This window comes from Octopus bimaculoides, chromosome 28 (assembly GCF_001194135.2).
Source record: "Octopus bimaculoides isolate UCB-OBI-ISO-001 chromosome 28, ASM119413v2, whole genome shotgun sequence".
NCBI classification, from domain to species: Eukaryota; Metazoa; Mollusca; class Cephalopoda; order Octopoda; family Octopodidae; genus Octopus; species Octopus bimaculoides.
In genome coordinates, this window is record NC_069008.1 from 15473395 (window position 1) to 15479842 (window position 6448).

The 6448-nt window shown below is 35.9% G+C and overlaps 1 protein-coding gene and 1 pseudogene across 1 annotated transcript in view; both read left to right on the plus strand.

Annotated features, from left to right (window-relative positions):
• Positions 1-6448, plus strand: part of LOC106872079 (zinc finger protein 239) — a 70244-nt gene that overhangs the window by 20079 nt on the left and 43717 nt on the right. The window lies entirely within an intron of this gene.
• LOC128251103 (zinc finger protein 208-like) lies at positions 7-6441 on the plus strand (annotated as a pseudogene).

A 6448-nucleotide genomic window follows, 5' to 3' on the forward strand; every position in this document is an offset into this window, starting at 1 on the left:
AAATAAAAGTGTATGTAAGGAATAAAAAGGAAGAAAAATTTATACGTCGTGATTTACAGGGAAAAATAATGGAAAAGAGTGAAAAAGTTGAAGAATTGATTTCACCTGAACACATAAAAAAGATGAGAAAATTATCATATGACTGTGACATTTGCAAAAAGGGCTTCTCCCTAAAATGTAACCTAATTTCCCACAGACGTATTCATACAGGGGAAAAACCATATCATTGTGAGGTCTGTGGTAAATCATTCTCCGACCAAAGTGGCTTGACTTCGCATAAACGTATTCATACAAAGGAAAAACCTTATCACTGTGATGTCTGTGGTAAATCATTTTCTCAAAGTTGTAATTTATCTGCACACAAGCGTATTCATACAGCAGACAAACCATATCACTGTGATAGCTGTGGTAAATCATTCTCTCACAGTAGTGCAATGACTAGACACAAACGTCTTCATACAGGAGAGAAACCTTATCACTGTGATATCTGTGGTAAATCATTCTCTTCAAATAGTGACTTAGTGAAACACAAACGAATTCATACAGGAGAGAAACCATATCAATGTGATATCTGTGGTAAATCATTTTCTCAGAGTTATCACTTAACTACTCACAGGCATATTCATACGGGAGAGAAGCCTTATCACTGTGATATCTGTGGTAAATCATTCTCTCGTAATCATGATGTAACTATACATAAACATATTCATACAGGAGACAAACCATATCATTGTGATATCTGTGGTAAATCATTCTCTGAAAGTTTTCCGTTAAGTAATCACAAACGTATTCATACAGGAGAGAAGCCATATCACTGTGAGATCTGTGGTAAATCATTCTCTCAAAATAGTGCTCTAACTAGACACAAACGTATTCATACAGGAGAGAAACCTTATCGTTGTGATATTTGTGGTTCATCATTCTCGGCAAGTAGTGACTTAATGAAACACAAACGTATTCATACAGGAGAGAAACCATATCACTGTGATATCTGTGGTATATCATTCTCTCAGAGTTATTGCTTAACTACACACATACGTATTCATACAGGTGAGAAGCCATATCATTGTAATATCTGTGGTAAATCATTCTCTCGTAATCATCACTTAACTATACACAAACGTCTTCATACAAAGACAAAGGGGAAGCCATATCACTGTGATGTCTGTGGTAAATCGTTCTCTGAAAGTAGTCAGTTAATTAATCACAAATGTATTCATACAGGAGAGAAACCATATCAGTGTGATATCTGTGGTAAATCATTCTCTCGTAATCATAACTTAACTAGACACAAACGTATTCATTCTGGAGAGAAACCATATCATTGTGATATCTAGTAAATCATTCTCTAACAGTAGTTTGTTAGCTAGACACAAACGTATTCATGTAGGAGAGTCAGCATATCACTGTGGTATGTGTAGAAAATCATTCTCTGACCATAGTGCCTGGGCTTCACACAAACATCTTCATACAAAGGAGAATCCTTATCATTCATGACTGGTAAATTATTCTCTCAAAATAATGCTTTAATGAAACACTATTTATGCAGGAGAGAAAGCAAAAGGATAGTTTCTTGTTTGTTATATACTTTTAATATTGCTCTGTATTATACAATGCAAGTTTGACGCTAAAATATTTCCAAAACTTTAAGATATTTTTTGTTTATTTTTGCAATTTTTAACTGGCTACTCATCCATTTTCCTTTCCATGGTGTAAGGGTCTTCATACCAAAACTCCTCCTTCTCTTGAGACCCCTACACAGTTCTTTCTTTAGTATTGTATCCTGTAATTACAGTATATTTATTGTTTATTATCTTTTAAATACTTCACTTCTGAAATGTGTTATATAATAACAAAAGTTAAGACTCTTTCATACATAGGAATATTGTGAAGTTGTTAAATATGTACATAAACAATGACCTCCAAATACAAAACAGAAGAGACCGCAAAGGAAGAACATGAGGCATAAGTATAGTTTAGTGCCCCACACCGGACTGATTCCTCGTTAGTTTGTAAAGAATGGTTTCTTTAAATTAAACTTTGCATAAATACATTTTCAAGGGTCCAAACTAGGATTATTTTCATAAACTTGAAGAAAAACGTTTCGGAGGAGATTCTGTTCATCCTCAAACACACTTTGTTTTTATCCACCTTAACTGCAGAAGTTGGAGAAAACTACCAGCCACTGGATTACCTGTGAATCTGGTGAGACAGAAGCCAGATTGGCTATATTCTCACCTGAAACAGGTTAGGCTGATACTTGTAAATGCAAAGTCATTCCCTGATAAAGAATGGACTTCACAATGCAGGCTTGCAGTTAGTAATTTGAGACTTGAAACTAAAATGACTCAGAGATTTCAACCAATCAGGAAGACGACATTCTGGAAGCTTAGGGTTTCTTCAAACTGTGGCTGGTGAAAATGCCAGCCAGGTAAAGGGTGACATGATGTTGGAACTGGAAGTATACAGAGCAATAAAAACGAAGAGGTGGTCTTGGAAGGTTTGACAGAATGGGACAGCTGGTAGCTTGAAGAGAAATTAGGAGATAGCTCTTTTGTTGTTGGCGCTCTGTCGCTTACGACGCCGAGGGTTCCAGTTGATCCGATCAACGGAACAGCCTGCTCGTGAAATTAACGTGCAAGTGGCTGAGCACTCCACAGACACGTGGAATGAATGGCATTTAGAAGAATTGTGGGTTTTAACAGATCGGTCGTAAACTGCATAATTACATTTGCAATGACCACGTACAAACTCACACACGCGTCGTCTGTAATATACTACAACGTAAAGGGAGATAATGAGACTTTGTTGTCTAAAATATTTCGGAGAGGAAATACGCATGCGTATCGAACGTACTTCCTGTTTCGTTTTGATATTTGGTGAAATGTCCTGTGCGTCAATTTTTTAAAAACCAGCTGATCGTACATTTATAATACTTACAATACGTATTTATAATCTATTTTTCAACTACCAGATACACACATACATAACAACACTATCCTTTATGAAACATTTCTGTAAGTATTAAACAATGAAAATATTCAGTCTCTTAATTCTGTAGACGTTCGCTCTTTGGCGCGTCGATTCTTTGTGTCTCTTCTATGTTTTATGAATGAAAGATGTCCTTGATTTGTGCGAGATTTGGCTGCTATTTCTGATGTGTCTGATTTATGCGAGATTGGAATACTCTTTATAACTTTGGAAGACAAATGTCTATGATTTGTGCTGGATTTGGCTGCTAAAATTTTACCAATGGATGCTGCCTTCTACACTCGTGTGTTAGTTTGAGAAATATTCAGTTAATGTTTACAGTATTACCGAGAAACGAAAAAAAAAAAAGATAAAATAGTGCAACGGGTGTAAAAAAAATGTGTAGGAAACGAATATGGAAACAAAAATGCGCAGAAAGTAACGGGGGAGGGGGACTTCGGAAAATTCACAAGATCCGAAATTTTTGACCATAACGTTGAGAAATATCTTTTCATGAAATTGTATATAAATACCAACCGAACGACATGCATTACGGGTCCCTAATGTGCCTTAAGCCCTTTATTTTTGTTCGGAAAAAAAGGGTTGGGGTAATATCTCCCTATATCTGGACAAATTTTCATGTTCATGTGCATTGACAGGAGTTAAATGATGTGAAAGCATGAAGAGACACACAGGACAACATTTTTCTGCTGAGATAGCTTTAAATGCACTGGTGCTATTAAAGCAGACACTTGCTCTAGGTGCTGTTGTGTGGGATTGAACTTGAAATAACATGAATGGAAATCAAAGCTGACCCGGACTAAACAACAATGTCAAGTAATATTTCTGGAGAAGACAAATGTTAGTGTCAACTATTCTATAGTTTGATCTATATATTTTTAAACAATGTGAAGGTAACGGTGCAGGTTACAAGATTCTGTGATGTTAATTTTAATAAATTAAAATATTCTGTTGTTAAGTATTTCTACAGTTCCACTCAATAGAAATGAATCTGTATTTTGTAAGTAACCTCTATATCTTACACTGTTGTTTCTCTATAATTTCAGAACATCAGACAACATTGACATAACAGAAAAAACATCCTCAATATTTACCATGTTTTAAAAACTAAAAGAAAATATACAAAACAGATGTATCAGATTGTTTTTGACAAATCTTTGGAAGAATTACTGTGAAACATTTGCTCTGAAATAATAATATTAGCCAAATTTGTGATCATCCCTGACTGGAGTGTCAAGAAGGACCTATGTGCTGATTAACATTGGATAGATTTATGGAAGTGTTGCTAAAGAAAGGTAACAGCTGTAGAAGTGTATGTAAGAGATTAAGTACAAGAACAAAAGGAAGTAGAATATATAAACTGGGATTTGAGAGGAAATGTAATGGAAAAGTGTGAGAAAAGTAGACAATTGATTTTCTCTGAACACATGGTAAAACAGAAAAGAAAATTGTCATATGACTGTAATATCTGTAAAAAAGTTTTCTCTCTCAGATGTAACCTACTGTCCCACAAGCGGACCCATACAGGAGAGAAGCCATTGCCTTGTGATATCTGTGGTAAATCTTTCACTCGCAGTAGTAACATAACTAGACACAAACGTATTCATACAGGAGAGACGCCATATCATTGTGATATTTGTGGTAAATCATTCTCTGAAAATAGTAATTTAGTGAAACACAAATGTATTCATACGGGAGAGAAACCATATCACTGTGATATCTGGCAAATCATTCTCTCATAGTGGTCACTTAACTGGACATAAACGTATTCATTCAGGAGAGAAACCATATCATTGTAACATCTGTGGTAAATCATTCTCTGAAAGTAGCAATTTAATGGCACACAAACATACTCATACGGGAGAGAAACCATATCATTGTGACATCTGTGGTAAATCATTCACTAAATGTAGTAATGTTACTGCACACAAACGTATTCATACAGGAGAGAAACCATATCACTGTGATATCTGTGGTAAATCATTCTCTCAAAGTACTCATTTAACTACACACAAATACATTCATACAGGGGAAAAACCATTTCATTGTGATGCCTGTGGTAAATCATTCTCTGTAAGTACTTTGTTAACTACGCACAAATGTATTTATATTGGAGAAAAACCACATCATTGTATTATCTGTGGTAAATCATTCTATCAAAATAGCGAGTTAACTAGACACAAACGTATTCATACAGGAGAGAAGCCATATCACTGTGATATCTGTGGTAAATCATTTTCTCAGAGTGGTCACTTAACTAGTCATAAACGTATTCATACAGGAGAGAAACCATATCACTGTGATATCTGTGGCAAATCATTCTCTCACAACCATGATTTAACTACACACAAACGTATTCATACAGGAGAGAAACCATATCATTGTGATATCTGTGGTAAATCATTCTCTGTAAGTAGTTTGCTAACTAAACACAGACGTATCCATACAGGAGAAAAACCATACCACTGTGAAGTCTGTAGTAAATCATTCTCTGACGGTAGTGCCTTGGCTTCACACAAACGTCTTCATACAAAAGAGAAACCATATCAATGTGATGTCTGTGGTAAATCCTTCTCTGAAAGCAGTCAGTTAACAAAACACAAACGTATCCATACAGGAGAGAAACCTTATCATTGTGATATTTGTGGTACATCATTCTCCCAGAGTAGTCAATTAACTACACACAAACGTACTCATACAGGTGAGAAGCCATTTCACTGTGATACCTGTGGTAAATTGTTCTCTTACAGTAGTGACTTAAGTAAACATAAACATATTCATGCAAGAGGGACACCATATCACTTAGGGGTCAATGGTAAATCCTTGAAAAATAATTCAGTAACAAGTCAGAAACATACTGATGCTAGAGAGAAGTCACATAACTGTGACGTCTGTGGTAAGTCATTCTCTGAAAGTAGCAATTTAACTGCACACAAACGGACCCATACAGGAGAGAGACCGTATCATTGTGAAATCTGTGGTAAATCATTTTCTCGGAATAGTCACTTAACTAGACACAAACGTGTTCATACTGGTGAGAAGCCATACAACTGTGATGTCTGTGGTAAATCATTCTCTGAAAGTAGCCATTTGACTAAACATAAACGTATTCATACAGGAGAGAAACCCTATCACTGTGATATCTGTGGTACATCATTCTCTCAAAGTAGCCACTTGCCTGTACACAAAAGGATTCACCATGCAGGAGAGAAACCATTTCAGTCTGATACTTGTTGTAAATGATGGTCTATCAGTTGTCCCTAAATAACTCGTGAATGTATTCATACAGAAGAAGCTATTTCACTGATGTTTATGGTAAATCATTCTCTGAAAGTTGTTGTTAGCACTCCGTCGCGGGTTCCAGTTGATCCGATCTAGGGAACAGCCTGCTCGTGAAATTAACGTGCAAGTGGCTGAGCACTCCACAGACACGTGTACCCTTAACGTAGTTCTCGGG